This window comes from Lacerta agilis, chromosome 5 (assembly GCF_009819535.1).
Source record: "Lacerta agilis isolate rLacAgi1 chromosome 5, rLacAgi1.pri, whole genome shotgun sequence".
In the NCBI taxonomy this organism is placed as follows: domain Eukaryota; kingdom Metazoa; phylum Chordata; class Lepidosauria; order Squamata; family Lacertidae; genus Lacerta; species Lacerta agilis.
In genome coordinates, this window is record NC_046316.1 from 12,591,486 (window position 1) to 12,611,767 (window position 20,282).

Sequence of the window (20,282 nt, forward strand, 5' to 3'; positions counted from 1 at the left end):
AGATGTTTTTCTGGAACTCTCTGGCTTTCTCCATAATCCAGCGCATGTTTGCAATTTGGTCTCTGGTTCCTCTGCCCCTTCGAAATCCAGCTTGCACTTCTGGGAGTTCTCGGTCCACATACTGCTTAAGCCTGCCTTGTAGAATTTTAAGCATAACCTTGCTAGCGTGTGAAATGAGTGCAATTGTGCGGTAGTTGGAGCATTCTTTGGCACTGCCCTTCTTTGGGATTGGGATGTAGACTGATCTTCTCCAATCCTCTGGCCACTGCTGAGTTTTCCAAACTTGCTGGCATATTGAGTGCAGCACCTTAACAGCATCCTCTTTTAAAATTTTAAATAGTTCAGCTGGAATATCATCACTTCCACTGGCCTTGTTGTTAGCAAGGCTTTCTAAGGCCCATTTGACTTCACTCTCCAGGATGTCTGGCTCAAGGTCAGCAACCACATTTCCCGGGGTGTATGAGACCTCCATATCTTTCTGGTATAATTCCTCTGTGTATTCTTGCCACCTCTTCTTGATGTCTTCTGCTTCTGTTAGGCCCGCAAACCACCCCTCAAATAAATTCACACTTCAGACAGAATTTAGTTTTGGTTTTTGGCATAATTTTGGCCAAAACTTTATTAAAATACACAATATGTGAGTGGTTGCTTAGGCATTGGTTAAGACTATCTGTCCCACTGGGGACAGAACTGACGACCGTCAGTAAGGGGAAAACACTCTGGGGAGAGAAAGGGAGCTGGGGGATCTGACCCTCCCCTCTCCCCACAGGCTCCCAGGGGCTCTTGCAAGGCCCTGGCCCCCGACCGGGGGATACAGACAAAAGCATGTCAAGCCCCTGGATTCCTTTAATAGAATTCCCCGTACACCAGCATCAATTGGAGGCAGACACAGTCAATCATAACCCCTCCTCCAATTAACATAATAATAATAACCAATGCCAGTACGTTTCCGAGCACAATTCAAAGTGTTGGTGCTGACCTTTAAAGCCCTAAACCGCCTCAGTCCTGTATACCTGAAGGAGCGTCTCCACCCCCACCGTTCAGCCCGGACACTGAGATCCAGCGCCGAGGGCCTTCTGACAGTTCTATCACTGCGAGAAGCAAAGCTACAGGGAACCAGGCAGAGGGCCTTCTCGGTAGTGGCGCCCGCCCTGTGGAACGCCCTCCCATCAGGGGCCAGAGCGATAAACAACTACCTGACATTTAGAAAATACCTGAAGGCAGCCCTGTTTAGGGAAGTTTTTAATCTGTGACTTTGTATTGTATTTTAATATTTGTTGGAAGCCGCCCAGAGTGGCCGGGGAGACCCAGCCAGATGGGCGGGGTACAAATAATAAATTATTATTATTATTATTATTATTAACCGCCAACCTTACAAGTTGTGACTAATTGCTGCGCAGTAGGCAAAAACCAGATGGCACCAGCCAATCAGCCATATGTAAAAATTCCTACCAGGCCCCTGTCCCAAAAGCAGACGACCCCATGACAGGCATAGCAAGGTCAAATGAACAGAGGGCTAAAATTAGGGAGGAAGGGTGGGTGACCCAAAGCACACAGCCAAGAGGGGGATTACATGGAGTGCAAACAGTTATATAGACGCTGGGCTGTCCATCAATAAATTGCAACATACAATTCTCCCCAACGACACCCTGAGTCCAATCACAGCAGTGGCCATCTATATGATCCTGCCCAGAAACCCAGGGGTAATTTGCCATGAAGGAGAACATGCTTTAGAATTAGCTAAAGTCACTGTGCTCTCAATTGCATTAGATTCATGGAGAATAATAATAATAATTTTGTACCTTGCCCATCTGGCTCTTATGGTCAACATTCCAGATACCATCCACTGGGGAGCACAAGCAGGATAATGCTGTAGCCTTCATCTAAACCACTGAGCCTCTTGGGCTTGCCGATTGGAAGGTCAGTGGTTTGAATCTCCGTGACGAAGTGAGCTCCCGTCGCTCTGTCCCAGTTTCTGCCAACGTAGCAGTTCGAAAGCATGCCAGTGCAAGTAGATAAATAGGTATCGCTGTGGCGGGAAGGTAAACAGTGTCCACGTGCTCTGGTTTGTGTCACGGTGTTCCGTTGCACCAGAAGCAGTTTAGTCATGCTGGCCACATGACCCGGAAAGCCGTCTGTGGACAAACATTGGCTCCCTTGGCCTGTAAGCGAGATGAGCGCCGCAACCCCATAGTCGCCTTTGACTGGACTTAACCGTCCAAGGGTCCTTAACCTTTACCTACTTTGGGGTTTTCCAGACACATCTGGTTGGGCATTGTAGGAAATGGGATGCTGGATGTGAAAGGCCTTTGGTCTGATCCAGTTGTAATAGTCATGGCACAATATAAGGGCATGGACAAGAGTTTTCATTGAAAGGACAGTGATGAAGGGCCCTATTTTTGTGACGTTCTAATGGAAGAAGCAACAGACTGGAATTTGGAGTCAAAGGAGAGAAGGAAGCAAGGCCCCACGCCTGATGAATTAAGCTGGTGGTGGTGTTCATGGGGAAGACGAGGGCTTGGGAGGAATGGTGGGAAAGATGAGAAAGTTGGTCTCGGACTTGACAAACTATACCGGCTGTGCTACACATGAGGAACCTGTCCCATTGAGCTGGAGAAATGAATAGATGTGGTGTCTTCTAGACCCCAGTGCTTGGAAGACACTTGCTCGGGATCAGATGTTGACTTTGTGGGCTGGTGTTCCCTATGGGCCCCCTGCGGACTGAGCATCGCTTTCAAGGTTCGGGTAGGGCATGCTTGTAAGGTGGCCAGGTGCTTCTCAGCTGAATGCATTTGTTCCACAGTATTACAGCCGGCTGTTTCTTTTCCCCTGCTTTCCAAAGCTGCTGCAACAGACGGTTGAGGCAGGCACTTGGGTCGGGTCCAAGATCTCGTGCAGCTCGGTCTCTTCTCTTCTCGGATTCTCACTGTGCACGGAGCTGGCCCCCCTGCCGCTCCGTTTCCAGCTTTTACAGCCACCCTGCCTGTCAGAACAAATGGCACAACTCAGAAAATAAACTTATCTCATTTGTATGAAAACACAACCCCTCCGGTTAGAGTGCTGTGCTGCTGCTTTTAACAAGGCTTTAAGTTCTCTGATTCAGAACATATAACCAGTCTCCAAAAACTGGTCCTGTCCAAAAGCTCTCCCCCACTTCCATATTTGCATGCTTGCTAATATTACCTAGAACATAATTATTGTGCTTAGAACACTCTGCAGCAGTGTTAGAAACTGAGATCTGAAACTTAGGAGCTAAATGGCACCTTAAACCTAGGTTATAGGTGCCACAATGGAATGTCTAGGTGTGCTTTTTTATAACAAGAATACAAAGCTGAAAATATCAGACTGTGAATGATCTTTGCCTGTAGAATTGGGGGCAACCTTCACAGATGTCCTTCCAGAAACAATTCCTGTAAAGAACAGGCCTACTGGAAGTCGGTTTTCCTGAGCGCCAACCTGGTGAAGGGATAGCATCTCCATAACGCAGGATCCTAATTTATTCCTAGACGAGATAGAGCCGAAGACCTTGGATCATCACTCCGGCCTGCCTGGACCATAGCCCAGAAAAGGGTGAAGTGAGGCCTGAGCTGAGTCAGCGTTTGTTCCTCTCCACCTTGCCCATCTCCTTCAGCTGTGGTCTCAGCTGTGCCTCTCAGAGGGCAGAGCGACTGCCTCAGAGGGAAGGAGGCCAAGCTAAAGCGATTGTTGCTGCCCACAACTCTCATATTTCATGTCATGCGGAGGAAGCCTGACTGCAGTGGCCAAGGCCTAACTTGGCTCAGAGTCTGCCTCATCTTCTTTCCCAGGGGTCAACAATCTTTTTAAGCCATGGGCCGGTCCACCATCCCTCAGACCATGTGGTGGGCCGGACTATACTTTTTTTGGGGGGGGGGGGAATGAACTATGCCCCACAAATAACCCAGAGATGCATCTATATATATAAAACCCAAGTGTCTCTGCGTCCAGTCCCTGCGTCTAGTCCCTGTGTCTCTGGGTTTGTGCTACTGCGCATGTGCCCCACGGACACAGGGATTGGAGCAGAGAGATCGGGCCGGGAGCAGCGGCGACAGTTGAAGCGGGGCGGTTGAATCAGAACGCCGACGCTCCAGAGGATGAGGGGAGGCCGAGAAGGGAGGCCACGCTGCCACAGCTGCTGCAGCCGCTGTCTGACTCGGGCCCCCGAGGACTAGTGGCCTGAGAGTGGCGCAGAACAGCCCGCCCCTCAGAGCGCCGACGCTCCGGAGGCCGAATAGGGACGCCTATTAAAAAAAAATAAGGAAGAGGGAAAGAAGAGAAAAAGCGGCAGAAGCTGAGGGGAAGGTTTCCGTGAGAGAGAGAGAGAGAGAAACGCAGGGCTGGCTGGACCCCTCCTCTTCCGCCACACGTCGCCCGCCACCACCTCAGAATCTCCTCAGGAGCGGCGGCGGCTGCTCCCCCTCCCCCTCGCCCCCTTCCTCCCCCCAGCCCCCTCCCAACCCCCGGACGAGGGACGTGAGGCGGCGCCGCTGAGAGGACGGAAAGGCCCCCGGCAGCGGTGGGGTCGGCTTGAACTAGGAGGGGTGAGCGGTAGCCGGCTGGCTCTAGCCCGGCAGGAGGAGCACGCCGTCACCTCCACAGCGGCCGCCCCAGACATCCCTTCCCGGTCTTCCATCTTTTGCCTCCTTTTATCCGTATCTTTGTTAAAGTCACTTTCTCTCCTCTTCTGTCTCTCTGCAGCTTCTCCCTCCCCCTCCCTACGAAGTCTTTTGTCACTGTTTGTCTGCACGTTTCCTCCCTCTCCTCCCCCCCATCCGCATTGCCTAACAATTTGATTTTTGAGCCCTTAATTCCCCCCCCCCCGATCTTAAAGTATTGGAAAAGAGAAGCAAAGAGACGTGTGTTTGTTTGCTCTTTCTCCTTTTGGGAGAGACTCTGTGCACCCCTGTCTACTCCCCCCCCCTCGACCACATATGTTCTAGCGCCCGTTATTTTAACGGGCTAAATGTCCACTAGTTTTAAATAAAAGCACACATTCTACTCATGTAAAAACACCAGGCAGGCCCCACAAATAACCCAGAGATGCATTTTAAATAAAAGGACACATTCTACTCATGTAAAAACACCAGGCAGGCCCCACAAATAACCCAGAGATGCATTTAAAATAAAAGGGCACATTCTACTCATGTAAAAACACGCTGATTCCCAGACCATCCGTGGGCTGGATTAAGAAGGTGATTGGGCCGCATCTGGCCCATGGGCCTTAGGTTGCCTACCCCTGTTCTTTCCCTTTGTAGCTGGTTTAATCGGAACCGCCAATTAAAACTCTCCTCTCTCCTTGACTTCAGCTGGAGGTTACCTCTCGAGGGTTACCAAATCCAGACACACACTTGTAAGAGCTGCACACAGGCAAGAAGTTCACCGGGTGCAGCTTTTCTCACTAGCACTGTGGGGGGGGGGAGACCCACAGGGGCAGTTGCCCTGGGCACAAAATTCTTAGGGCCACAAAATTTCAACATCCGGGGCTGCCTCAGTACAGTGGTACCTTGGTTCTCAAACTTAATCCGTTCCAGAAGTCCTTTCGTAAACCAAAGTGTTCCAAAACCAAGGCATGCTTTCCCACAGAAAGTAATGCAAAATGGATTAATCCGTTCCACACTTCTAAAAACAACCCCTAAAACAGCAATTTAACATGAATCTTACTATCTAACGAGACCATCGGTCCATAAAATGAAAGCAATAATCAACGTACAATTAAAATTAAAAAAAAATTCTTACCTGCACTGACGATAGTCATTGTTTGGATATGGGAAGGAGGGGCTTTTATCCATTTCCGCAATCACACCAATCAATCAATCAATCAATCAATCAGTAGCTGAACTGGGTTCCACACAGTCACAAAAACAAATTAACCCAAAAAAGCCTCAAAAACAAAAACGCAAAATAAATAGCAAAAACAAAAGTGCCAAACTTAATCCTTTGTGGAAGTCCGTTTGACTTCTGAAATGTTTGAAAAGCAAGGCGCAGCTTCTGATTGATGCACGTGCCCCAGAAAAATAGCTGACAGCTGCATTGGATGTTTGACTTCCGAAAAACGTTCGAAAACTGAGAACCAAGGTGTTTGAGAACCAAGGTACCATTGTACAGCTGTGTGCTTCTGTTGGTGGGCTCTGTGGAAAATGGCTTCTTCATGCGAACCAGGAAGTGACCTCGCCAGACAACAGTAGCAACTCTGCAGCTGTGATATGGATGCTGTTAGGCAGTTTAATGCACATGCAGACTGTGCCTATTTCCATCCCCACTCCCTCTGTGGGGGCCCGGGCACTGGCAACCCATGGTACACCACTGTTTCTTGCCCCAGGAGAGACTGCATCTGGCAGAACTTTCCCAATGAGTTTTTTCAGTTTTGCACTTCACTTGGTCACCTTGCCCACGCATCTTTCTGGATCCTGTATCTCCCTGCCTAAACAAGATTGCCGCCTTTTCGTTTTCCAGCCTGCTTCTGTGCCTTTAACATTGGTGAGGCACAAAACAGGTGAGAATTTTTACCATTGGTTTGCTTAAAAAGAAAAATGCTTGGCTCGCTGTAGGAGGCACAGAAAAAGTTGGCAACCACCTTGTCCGCTTGTCTGTGGCCCTTTGTGTTCTTAGGCTTGCCATCCCCCCCCCCCCCAGCTAGGGCTCCTGAATCATTACAAGCTACAAAACAGACCTGTATGTTTGCCCATAACATCACAATTTTCCCGATCTCTCCCTTTCCTCATCACCATCCTTGCATGTGTAATTCATCTTTAAGGTTATGGCATACACAAAAACATTATATATATTTTAGGTGCCAGGTGAAAATGTTACTCTTCAGCTAGGCCTTGGGCTGGTTAATATTCTAAAGGCTGTTAAATGTGCCTGTTGGAAGTGGGGGAGGGTTATTGTTTTGCTGTTTTGTTTTGCTTATTTACTTGTTTTTGTCCCGTATTTTATTCTATGAACAACTCTGAGATCTTATGATGAAGGGAGGTATACATACCCTCCAACATTTATCACATGAAAATAGGAACGTCCCATTCCATAATGATTATTTTACTATTTATACCCCACACATCTTACTGGGTTGCCCGAGCCACTCTGGGCAGCTTCCAACATACATAAAAACATTGAACATTTTTTAAAAAGCCTTCCCTAAACATGATTGAGTTCAGATGGCTCAGGGGTTAGATACCCTCCAACATTTCTCCAATGAAAATAGGGACATCCTAAGGAAAACTGGGACATTCCGGGATCAAATCAGAAACTGGGGTGGCTTCTGTAAATCCGGGAACATCTCTGGAAAACAGGGACACTTGGAGGGTCTGCGGTATATAAATCTAATAAATAAATAAATTTGGACAATCTAGTTCTGCTCCGTGACCCTAAATCACCCCTATCCTTTTCCTCATAATTCCAGCAGTGAACCACTTTTAGGGAGTTGTCTGCAATGAAACCTGACAATACTTTCTTGTACTTTACAAACTCCACTGTTCTTGTCTTCAGTGGATGGCTTGATCTTTATGGATGCTGCATTCTTGTACGGTCTGTGCCATTTCTGGGCATCCCAAGGCTATGGACCTGTGGTGGGCAGTGAGGGGAGCAAGCAAGTGGAAGAACAGGATGAGCGACCAGAGGCCATGTGCCCAAGATGGCTTACTTTTTAACCTTTGGGCCATGCATGTTCCTTGGCAAACCATGGCAAGAGATACGGAATGCCACAAGTAGTCATCTAAGTTGGTGCGTTCCGGCTCTCGCTACATGAGTCACCCCAACAGCCCCCTCCTTCCCCAGGCAATGCAAAGATGCCACCAAAAACAAGGAGAAAAGAAAGCCTAAAAGGGTGAAGAAGGATTTTCATTATGAAGTTAATTAGCTTCTCTGAGTCAAGCTGCACCTTTTCAAGAGGAGGAATTAGAGGGATTTAATTGCTTTATCAGCCTTCTCTTTGATTTTCAGCAATCAGGCCGATTCCATTTAATTTAACTGCCACAGATGAGAAGAAAATTGATGCACTCACCTGCCTTGGAGCAGAAAAGAGAAAGAGAGATGGGGGGGAGGGGGGAAGGAAGGAAAGGAAAGTCAAGAAATTGGCAGATTAATGAAAACCAACAGCATTTGCTCCCAATTGGAAACGATGTGCCTTGCCCCGAGGTGTTGGGATCTTTGTGTGTGTGTGTGTGTGTGCTTCTGCAGTGAGGTGCACAGCGATGCGAGACCCATCTTAATGGTAGCAATGGGGAGAAACGGGGCTGCTCTGCCTTTGGGAAGCAAGGGAATGCATTTTCAAGGAGGTCGGGGACCAATTAATGCATATATACATGGATGTTGTCACGGGACAGCAAATTATGGCTCAGGAGCTGGTAGCCTACAAAGTCCTGGCTAAGTCTTGGCAAGTCCTTCCATTGGGTGAAGAAGAAGAAGAAGAGTTTGGATTTGATATCCCGCTTTTCACTACCCGAAGGAGTCTCAAAGCGGCTCACATTCTCCTTTCCCTTCCTCCCCCACAACAAACACTCTGTGAGGTGAGTGGGACTGAGAGACTTCAGAGAAGTGTGACTAGCCCAAGGTCACCCAGCAGCTGCTTGTGGAGGAGCGGAGACGCGAACCCGGTTCCCCAGATTACGAGTCTACCGCTCTTAACCACTACACCACACTGGCTCCCAATACCATGCTATGGAAACTGTAGGCCTCGTCTAGCTGAAGACCATTTACCATAGGTTTCCCCCCCATAAAATCTACTTTTATTTATACCTACTTGGCTGCATAAGCTCGTACATTTCCATTCGCAGCATCACTGAGGCACTTTGTTCTTTGCCGTTTCCCAGCATTCTTTGTTTTGAATATTCACAGAGGCATAAGTTGGAGATTAATAGGGGTTCTTATCATCACATGTTTATTAATTCATAGAAACACTTATATACTGTTACTTCATAAAATATATCAAAGCGGTTTAAAACAAAAGTACATAAATCCATACAGTAAAAACCATGTCAGAAAGATTAAAAGCCAGCCAGCAATTTACTGTTGTGGAAAGATACACTTTTAATTGCCTGCACAGGCCTGGCGTAATAGAAAAGTTTTCAGTAGGCGTTTAAAAGTGGAAACAGAAGACACCTGCTGAATCTCTATTTACAGAGTCACCCATAATACTGGACCAGTGATACTAAAAGCTCTATTTCTTGTTTTCAAATGAGTCGCGCCAACTTGAGGAATGACCAACGGCACTCATATGAAAACCCTACTAGAAGATTATGTTGATTGTTTCTCGCCTTCCAACATACTTTCCCTTGAATTCAAATCGTGATTAATTTTCCAGATTTTTAAAAGTGCCCAAGTGTTAAATATAAAAGAACGACACAGGAACCAAGTGTGTTGTGGCTTAGAAACAATTCTGTCCATGGTACCTTTGACTGGCTTTGTTGTTAGTAGTGTATAAATTGAATCACTTATGATTTGAATCATAGGGCTGGAAGGTCACGTGATGCAGCTCCCCACCTTATTTGTTTGTTTGTTTAATATCTCATCTTTTATTTATTTAACATCCCAACTTTTCCTTCCCCTTTCTATCCATCCTCGTTTTCCTTCCACCCCTTTTGTAGCAGTATATTGGATGTTGCTTGTGTTACGTCTTTATTTTAAAGTTTCTTAAAAACAGCAACACATGGCTCACTATGTAAAAAGCATCAGGGATTTCAGGGTCTCCTGAAATGTTTTAGGTTTATTTTTTAGGTGCCAGGCAAAGTTCATCCTCTTCTCGCAGTGGTTTTTAGGATCTTTTTATTGGCCTTAGGTGCTGTCCTTATCAGGCTGCTTCTTTTGCCGTTTTATCTTCTGTAGTTTTTATGAGTCTTTTTTATGAGATATGTTGTTTATTATGTTTTAATACGGGGTTGTTCTGCAAGTCACTTTGCAGGCACTTGTCAAAAGGCAGGATATAAATCCTATAAGCAAGCAAAGAAGCAAATGAATGGGCAAACAAACAAACCATGGCCTCCAAACCAGAATAGCAAATCCCAGATTGCGTGTCAAGGCCCCCAAGCCACCCCCAGGAGAATAAAGACACAAAGACACAAAATTTTAGGTTACATGTTAATGGGAAAAATTTAGCTTTATTGGTTACAGACAGGGCTGCCTTAAGCATATCCGGCGCCGTGGTGCAAAGATTCCTCCAGCGCCCCACCTCCCGTTTCCCAGAGTTGTCGACCTTTTCCCAAGCCTCTGCGGGATTGCTCTCCTCCTGTAGGGGCTTGGGAAGGAAGCTCTATGTCCACCAGCCGTATGGTTGACGGGGCGCAGCTGGCGGGCGTGCAGGAGGGAAAGGGGAGGCCGCCGGCAAAGCCACGCAGCTCTCCCACTCGCTGGGGCACCCCTGAGAGGCCAGTGCCCTGACACAATGCACCAGTAAACCCAATGGGAAAGACGGCTCTGGTTACAGAATGTGAACGGTATTGGTTTAGGCATGGGCATCAATGGATTATATCTGACTCCTGCCCACCTTGCAGGAAGTCTGGTAAAGGAAAACCTCCAGTAGGGGGAGCCCTGCCGATGTGAATCGACTCGAGCACCCCCTGGGTTCCCGATGGGGTCGTGGCATGGCCCTAGCCCCTCCCCGGGCTTTGGACGAGATCCACACCCCCGGGTTCCTTTAATGGAATACCCTTGAGCATGGAGGGGCAGGTGATGGCCGCACCTCCCCTCCCCCCCACAGCGAGGCTGAAAGAGGAAGACTCAGAGTTGCGCCGAGGCTTAAATCATCCCCAGCCACGCCCCCAAGTGACCTGATTGGCTGCCTGGCAACCTGACTTGGCTGGGGTCTCCCCCAGCGGGACGTGGGACGCCGTCCCGCCCTGACGCTGAGGGGAGTGGCTAGGTGGTCAGACCGCAACCAGTTATCTCAGTTCTAATGACTGTATAATGTCCACTTTTGATATACACGTCTGAAATAAAAACTGAAAAAGTGTCCAAGATCGATCCATATTTAGCTAAAGGAACTAGAATTTAGGGGCACGGAGAACCAAGAAGGTAGCTCTTCTCCACGTTCCCCCACGTTGAAAGGGTTAATTGGGAATTATTTCCCCACAGGACTTCCAATTATAAGTCTCCTCCTTGCCAGCCTGCCAGCCTCTACTGAGCTCAGGGAATCAAAGGCTGGTTATCGTGAATATTGAGCTGCTATAACCTCTGTCCCCTTTTATTAAAGTGGCACTGCCATGAATTTCTCAGTTAATCACACGTTGGCTTGCAGAGGTCAGGGAACTAAAGCAGAGCAGAGGAAGGTAAAATGGTATTATGCAAATGGACTCGGATGGGAGTCCACCCAGGAAGAAGGGGATAAAGCAAATAACTCTTCGAGAGATAGGCGTGAATCTCTGGCATAGGTTTGCTCAACTTATTCCCGTTGGGAAGAGCAAAATCAGGGGCGAAACCAGGGCTTTGGGGACTTAGGGGAAGGCAAGAGAAGACATCCAAATGGCACCCTGCGTTTTTTGAAGCTCAGGCTCTGCTCATCTGCAAGAACAGAATGGCAGGCAGAGAGCTTTGTGGGCTGATCAGCTTGCTGGCGGGTGCAGGATAAAATTCCTGTGCTGTTCAGCTGCTTGCACTCTGCACAGAGGGACTTGAAGGCTATGTCTTCATCCGCTTGAATACAGTATCCCGTTACACATACCCACTGGAATTGTGGGGTGTGTGTATGTTGAGATTTCAGTTTTCAGCTTCTTGCCTCCCCACCCCTTCATAGTTATGGGACAGCAAGATGGCCAGCTTTTTCAAAAAGCCAACTCAACGTCATGTACACAAAGAGCGAAGCGTGCGAAGAGTGAAGGTCACTCTGAGACTTGGGTTTTTGTGGTAAAAAGGTAAAGGGACCCCTGACCGTTAGGTCCAGTCATGGACGACTCTGGGGTTGCGGCGCTCATCTCGCTTTATTGGCCGAGGGAGCCGGCGTACAGCTTCCAGGTCATGTGGCCAGCATGACTAAGCCACTTCTGGCGAACCAGAACAGATCACGGAAATGCCGTTTACCTTCCAGCTGGAGTGGTACCTATTTATCTACTTGCACTGGCATGCTTTCGAACTGCTATGTTGGCAGGAGCTGGGACTGAGCAATGGGAGCTCACCCCGTTGCGGGGATTTGAACCGCCGACCTTCTGATTGGCAAGCCCTAGGCTCTGTGGTTTAACCCACAGCGCCACCCGCGTCCCTTGGGTTTTTGTGGTAATAAGTGACAAATAAATAAAACAAATCACAATAATGTATGCATTTCTGTCATGCTTCCCCCTCAGATGTCTTTCCCCCCTAAATTTAACTTCAGCTGTTGTAGCCTTTCAACTGCTCTAGTCCCCTGGTCACTTGACTTCTGCTGTTTCTGTATTTCTGACATGCTTTCCCCTCCAGATAGGATGGCCAGAACTCTGCACAATATTCCAATTGTGGCAACACCATGAATAAAGACACGATGATGGTGTTGGCAGTTTTTTTTTCCATGCCAGCTTATCAGCAGGTATGGAATACTTGTATTGAATCTCATTTTGTTGTCCATTCACCCAGTTTGGAGAAATTCCCTTTGAAGTTCTTCAGTGTCTGCTTGGGCTCTCACTATCCTGAATTATTGGGTGCCATCTGCATATTTGGCCATTTCACTGCGCACCAAACATCTCCAGATCATTTATAATCAAGTTGAAAGCGCTGGTCCCAAAAGATGCTCTGGGGACCACGCCACTTTTGACTTCCCTGCCTTGTGAGAAATTCCTTTTTTTAAATGTTCTCTGCTTCTTGTTCTTTAAGGTTTTTATTTATTTAAGCTGTTAGTTGCTTTTATCTGCCAAAGGCAACCCAAAGTGACTTACAACCAACTCAACCAGTTGCTAAATCCAAAAGAGGACTCACCATGACTTTTGGCCGTAGACTTCTTTGGAAGTCCAAATATTTTCCTGCTTGCTCACACTTCCATGACCCAAAGGAGAAATATTAAATGACATCTTCTTTCCCTGAAGCTCCTGACATGCATCTTGCACAGTCTTCTTAGCAGCTTCATAATTATTACTTTTATTCTTTTATAATTTATTGAATATTTTACTGCCCTTCATCTGAAGATCACAGGTGGTATACAATATAAAGACACAAAAATGCATATTGTAAAAACAAACGAAGACAATACCCTCCATAGTTTAAAATATTTTTTAATTATCCAAATGCCTGGAAAAAGAGGAATGTTTTTGCTTGTGATACATACCCTCTAACATTTTTCTGATGAAAACAGGGATGTCCTATTAAATAAATAAATAAAAATACCCCTCCCATCTGCATTAAACATTAAAACAGGCTGCCTTCAGATGTCTCCTATCTATAGTGATATAGATATAGCTATCTATAGTGATATCTATAGTGATATATGAGCTCCTGTTGCTCGGTCCCAGCTCCTGCCCACCTAGCAGTTCGAAAGCACATCAAAGTGCAAGTAGATAAATAGGTACCGCTCCGGCGGGAAGGTAAACGGCGTTTCCGTGCGCTGCTCTGGTTCACCAGAAGTGGCTTAGTCATGCTAGCCACATGACCCGGAAGCTGTATGCCGGCTCCCTCGGCCAGTAACGCGAGATGAGCGCCGCAACCCCAGAGAAGTCCGCGACTGGACCTAACGGTCAGGGGTCCCTTTACCTTTAAGAGATATCAGGGCCATTTATATAGCACTTCTGACTTCTTAGAGCTTTGCCAGCACACCAGGAAAAACAGTCAAGACAACCAAACGTGGATAAATAGGTGATATATATATATATATATATATATATATATATATATATATATATATATATAAATAAAACATAGAACAACTTGAGGATCTGCAAAATAAATTAGCTAGTCAGCTTCAAGCAATGTAACCTAATCAAATTAAGTCTGGGCAGGTGTTCATTAAGAGATGGGGGTAATTTCTATCCCCATCACCTGGGCAAGTTATCAGCTGTGTGCATGCAGCAAAGTTTATTGTGATTCCTCCCTCACCACTGTGTGGACCTTGGGTGTAAGAGGCAAAAGGCAACCCCCACCCCCGACAACAGGGATGGCCACCACCCAACACTACCTCAGGTAAGTGTTCCATTCTTTCTGAAATCTTTTCAAATGTCCAGACTCCATGCCAACTAGCCAAACTGAAAGAGCACCACTCAACAGCATGGAGCAGGCAAAAAAAGGAGAAGGCCGGGAGCCAATTAGGGTCCCCCCCCCAAAAAAAATCCTACTCAGCCCCTGGAAAACAAACAACTAGCCTGTAGGCCCACACTGCAAAAGTGAGGGGGGGGTGCAGAATAAAGAAGAATGGAGCAAAGCAGGCTTAAATAACCTGTCCCCACTGGACAAAATTGCACTCAGGCCATAATGCCATCCCTTAGGGAAATGTTATTTTATTATTTTTTAAATTTGTATACCACACTTCACCCAAAGATCACAGGGTGGTTCATAGCATAAAAATACAAAATGAAAACAGGCCAGGGAAGAGAGCCTGTGCTTTTTGCTTGAGTTAAAACATGATTCTGTGTCAATATAGAGATCGCTCTTCTGCATTAGGAAGCCAGTGGCAGAACTTCAGGTTAGAAGTGTGGTCTTGCAGGCATATCAAGTTCACTTTTGGTCGAAACAAAATAGAAAATTATTTCCAGTAGCACCTTAGAGACCAACTGAGTTTGTTCTTGGTATGAGCTTTCGTGTGCATGCACACTTCTCTTCAGATACACTGAAACAGAAGTCACCAGATCCTTAAATATAGTGAGGGAGTGGGGAGGGGTATTACTCAGAAGGGTGGTGGGAATGGGTGATCGGCTGATAAGTGTGGAAAACCTGGTGACTTCTGTTTCAGTGTATCTGAAGAAGTGTGCATGCACAGGAAAGCTCATACCAAGAACAAACTCAGTTGGTCTCTAAGGTGCTACTGGAAAGAATTTTCTATTTTGTTTCGACTATGGCAGACCAACACGGCTACCCACCTGTCACTTTTGGTGGTTAATGCATGTTCTTATGTGTAACAAATTTTTGTGCAAGTTATGCGAGCAATGGTCCAGGGCTCTGCAAACTCCACTTTAGGCAGGAAGTTAGCACTAGATGCCCATTCATCCAGCTAGGAAAGCCCACCAGAACAAATATCTTCAAGCATTTCTGGTTCTGCATTTCCATTCCGGAGCAATGTAATACAGTAAAGCATCTTACTGAACCAGCAAGTTATTACGGTAGCATGGAGTACAAAACGATCGCTTGGATTTATTCACAATGTTCTTCCAGGAGAGGAAGGGTGTGGCAAATTTGTTCATGGGGTGAATGGCTCCATCTGGTATGCAGGCTGAGACCCTACCAGCCCGCAGACTGTCTCGCCAGAGTGGTGCATGCTCTAGTTATCTCCCGCTTGGACTACTGTAATGCATTCTACATGGGGCTACCTTTGAAGGTGACTCGGAAACTGCAGTTAATCCAGAATGTGGCAGCTAGACTGGCGACTGGGAGGGGCTGCCGAGACCATATAACACCAGTCCTGAAAGACCTACATTGTCTCCCAGTTACGTTTCCAAGCACAATTCAAAGTGTTGGTGATGACCTTTAAAGCCCTAAATGGCCTCGGTCCAGTATACCTGAAATAGCGTCTCCACCCCCATCATTTTGCCCAGACACCGAGGACTAGCGCTGAGGGCCTTCTGGCGGTTCCCTCACTGCAAGAAGCCAAGTTACAGGGAACCAGGCAGAGGGCCTTCTTGGTAGTGGCACCCATCCTGTGGAACGCCCTCCCACCAGATGCCAAGCAAATAAAAACTACCTGACTTTTATAAGATATCTGAAGGCAACCCTGTTTAGGGAAGTTTTTAATGTTTGATGTTTTCTCATGCTTTTAATATTCTGTTGGGAGCTGCCCAGAGTGGCTGGGGGAAACCCAGCCAGATGGGTGGGGTATAAATAATAATTTATTAGTATTATTGTTAAGTCTGTGCCTCAGAATGGTCTCGTGAAGGGCTCAATCACTGTTGCTCCTAAGCTTTGGTAGGAAAAGTAAGGTAGAAGGCTTCGCAAAGAGTCTAAAACTGAAACGAGAAGCCGAATGGGGCTCTGCCAGGTGGTATAGTGGTGAGATGTTGAGGAGAGAATAAGCACAGCGGGGCCCTCCAGAACAGGCCATCTAATTAACTGCTTGCTCTCATTTTATTTCCTTCAATCTTTCCACTCCTGCATCATTTGTTCCCTTGTTTAAGTGAAACAGCAAGATACTTCTCAAAATTTTAATTCTGAAGTGCTGCAGTTGAGTCCTGTTGGGCGGGATGTCCTGGGGCTTTGTTCTTGATGGTGTTGAGAGAGCTGGCGTTCTCGGGGTTATCGAAACTCAACAGGTTTCGGGAAAATGGAAGAACTAGGATATCTGCAAGGGACCCGAAAGGGCATTTGTGCCGCTCACAACCATGACGCTATTTGCCCCCACGCCTGGCCCTGTCAGGCTTTGAATTATGTTGCCTTTCCATAGCTGTGTTGCTGCGATGGTGGTTGCCATTTTTCTTCACTACAGAGGCCTTGTATCGAGGGCAGAAATCCAGCTTTTTCTGATGGGAAGCTGAAATCGTAGGATTTCTTGGATTTCTGCCGATGCTCACATCTACACCAAAGAATGAAAGCCAATTGTTGTCTGGCTGGATAGCTCAGTTGGTTAGAGCGTGGTGCTGATGATGCCAAGATTGCAGGTTCGATCTCCGTATGGGACAGCTGCATATTCCTGCATTGCAGGGAGCTGGACTTGGATGATCCTCAGGGTCCCTTCCAACTCTACAATTCTAATTCAAAGAATCCTGGGGGCTGTAGTTTGTTAAAAGTTCTGGGAATCAAAGCTCTGCGAGGGGTACACTACAGTTCCCATGGTTCTTTGGGGGAAGTTGTGTGTGTTAATGCAGCTCAGGCTTCCTCAAACTCCGCCCGCCAGATGTTTTTGGCCTACAACTCCCATGATCCCTAGCTAGCAGGACCAGTGGTCAGGGACGATGGGAATTGTAGTCTCTAAACATCTGGAGGGCCGAGTTTGAGGAAGCCTGATGCAGCGCTTGCATGCGAACTATCATGCAGCTGTGGAATTTCTGCATGTAGGAAAAATTGGTGGCATTCCTGCTGCAGAGTATATAGTTAACTTTATTTATTGGAGGGATAATGTGTGCATTCCCACATTGTCAAGTAAGGATATGCTGGAGATGACAATAGAGACACGTGCGCATAGAGAGCTATGCAGACAGCTTCCCTCTCTAAAAAGATCTGGTAGCCTATCTTGTCATATTTTGCCAGCTGTCTGACTTGGTTCTCTGTAGTGCTCAGATCTGCTGTTGGATCTGCACAGGACATAACACTGAGCTGCCTTTACTCCTTTGTTATGTATGACTCCACATTGGCTCTGCTCTGCTCCTCTTTTGCTTCTCACAGTTCAGGACTGCGAGGTGTCAACCTGGGGATCGCCCAGATGATAGCTTTAAAGAGAGAAAATGGGGAGGAAATGAATGCAGCTGCTCCATCTCCCACCATGGGACCGGAAGCTCGAGATTTCTCAGAAATCTGGTGCAGAAGTTTGTGTTCGGACCAAGAGTGGCCTAAGCAAATTTCCACACTCACAATGGAGATTTTCTGCACTACCAAGAGAATTAAGGAGGGGTCTGCTGGAGCAGTGTTGGATATAGCATAAGGTTTGCATGGGGGTGATATAATGGGAGTGAGTAATTGTTTCTGTTCATTAAAATAGCCAATGCATGCTCTAAAAATATGGGAAGAAGCCTGTAGCTTAGTGGTAGAACCAGACCCTCCAAGTGCCCCTATTTTGCAGGGACGTCCCGGATTTAGAGAAGCTGTCCAGGTTTCTGATTTGATCCCGGAATGTCCTGCTTTTCCTTAGGATGTCCCTATTTTCATCGGAGAAACGTTGGAGGGTATGGAGTTATCTGACCCAGAGCCGTCTGAAGGCAATAGGATTTTTTTTTTTAATGTTTAATGTTTTATTGTGTTTTTGTACATGTTGGAAGCTGCCCAGAGTGGCTGGGGCAGCCCAGTCAGATGGGCGGGATATAATTAATAAAATTAATATTATCATATTTATGCAATAGGATGTCCCTATTTTCATCGGAGAAATGTTGGAGGGTATGCACAACTGGTGTGCCCCGTACAATCTGAGAGCCATGCGTTTGAGGGAAACCTGTGCCAGGGAAGCCATGTGAGATTGTAAATGTCCCTTCAGTATGTTCTGTGGGGTTGGTACCCATGTGAAGCTGCTTCTTACACGTTGCGGCTGAAGTGTTGATCAAAAATAGGTGGGAAGCCTATTTTTTCTGGGGATTTTCTGGGGTCGGTCAAGTGGGAAATTGCCCAGGGTGACTGGGGCAACCTAGTAAGATGTGTGGGGTATAAATAGTAAAATTATCATTATGGAATGGCACGTCCCCATATTCCTCTGAGAAATGTTGAAGGGTATGTAGAACATTTGCCTTGTATGCAGAAGGTCGCAGGTTGGGTTGGAAGAGACTTCCTACCTGAAAACAGAAAATTAACCCAAGGCACTAATAATTTGAGGTGGGGCGATCTTGCTAGGCCAAGATAACCTTTCTCGCATCCTTTACCATATTGAAATGTTCACTCTGGTTGAAACAGAAACATACATGGGCCACTCCAATGCTGGTTTGGTAGCCATTTCCAAGTTCCCTTTATTTGCAGCTCCTGAAGAGTCTTGAACCCACTGCCGAACATTCAAAGGGCTCCCTCACATTTCTGTTTGGCCCATGAGCGTGGATAACTCGGTTGGTTAGAGCATGGTGCTGATGGTGCCAAGGTTGCAGGTTTGATCCCTGTTTGGGACAGCTGTGTATTTCTGTGTTGTAGGAGGTTTGCTTAGATCCAAACTCGGTCCTCCAGATGTTTTGGCACTACAGTTCCCATCATCCCTGACCACTGGTCCTGTTAGCTAAAAACATCTGGAGGGCTGAGTTTGGGGGTGCCTGGATTACATGATCCTAAGGGTCCCTTCCAATTCTACAATTCTATGACTTCTAGGCACAAGTCCAAGAGGTTTCTGCTTGCCCCACCGCAGAAAACCTGATTGACATTCTGATTCATTTTTAAAAAATTATTTTTATTTTTTCAAATTAACAACAACAACAATAATAATCAAATACAACTACATACATAGTTCTTTGGACTTCCCTCCTTCCCTCCCTTGGTTCCCTATACAAGCATTTGCAAAAGTGCATCTCTTCCTTAACTCCTTTATTACACTTTATACTTCTTCCAAAGTCACCTTTTAACTACTAGCCCTGCTAATGTATTTGTTTTCAATAATTTTTTTTAAAAAATAATCTGCATATCTCCCCCATTCTTTGCTGAAAGTTCATTCTTCTTGATTTCTTAATCTTCCCATGAAATTTGCCATTTCTGCATAGTCCATTAACTTTACTTGTCATTCTTTCTTTCCCATCTTTGAAAGAACTGTCGTGCAGCGTAAATTAATAATGCAGAGTTTTTCGATGAAAGAATAAGAGCTTTACTGAGTTAAAGTGAACTTCATAAACAACATGGTTCCAAACAGTTTGACTGAGATAGATTACATACTGACTCTGCTCACAACTGAGGCAGGCAGACTCTGACAGAAATCTTAAAGCCTGCTTTGCTGCTTCTGCTCTCAAGTGTCTTTGTCACATGACAAGAACCTCTTGGACCCGAGACTAAAACTCGCAGGACAAACAACAGTGTGGATGAGCCTTCAGTGAAGGCAGTTCTGAGCTAGTGGCCCAATGGTCTGACTTGGTACGAGAACAGCTTCCTTTGTATGTATGTTCTGCCATGCTTGGTGAATGGTGCATGTAAGGAATGAGCTTATGGAACAGGGACGACTCTGTGCATCATGGATATTTTGAAATACCAGATTCAAGATGGAGCTTGAATTGGTGGCAGTAGTTTAATCGCAGCGGGGGGGGGGCTGACATTTTTTATTTATTTTTGCTGTTCTCAGGACTTCCAACATTGTGCTACTTCAGTGGAACTTTCTCCCTTTCCTCGCCTCCTCTCTTCTCCTCTGCCTTCTACTCTTCTGTCTTGAGTTTGCTGCTTCTTGATTAAAATGTTGACTTTAACTTGGAATTAACCTGATTAATGTAATTGAAAGTAAAAGTCCGCTGCTCAGCACTTTGGGTGATGAGTGGAGATGGATTGAGAAAGAAAGCTTTCAGATTGAATATACTTCTCTCCCCTGGCTGTTAATTGCACCGTTTACTGGTACCTGCCTCACTGACCGTCACTGT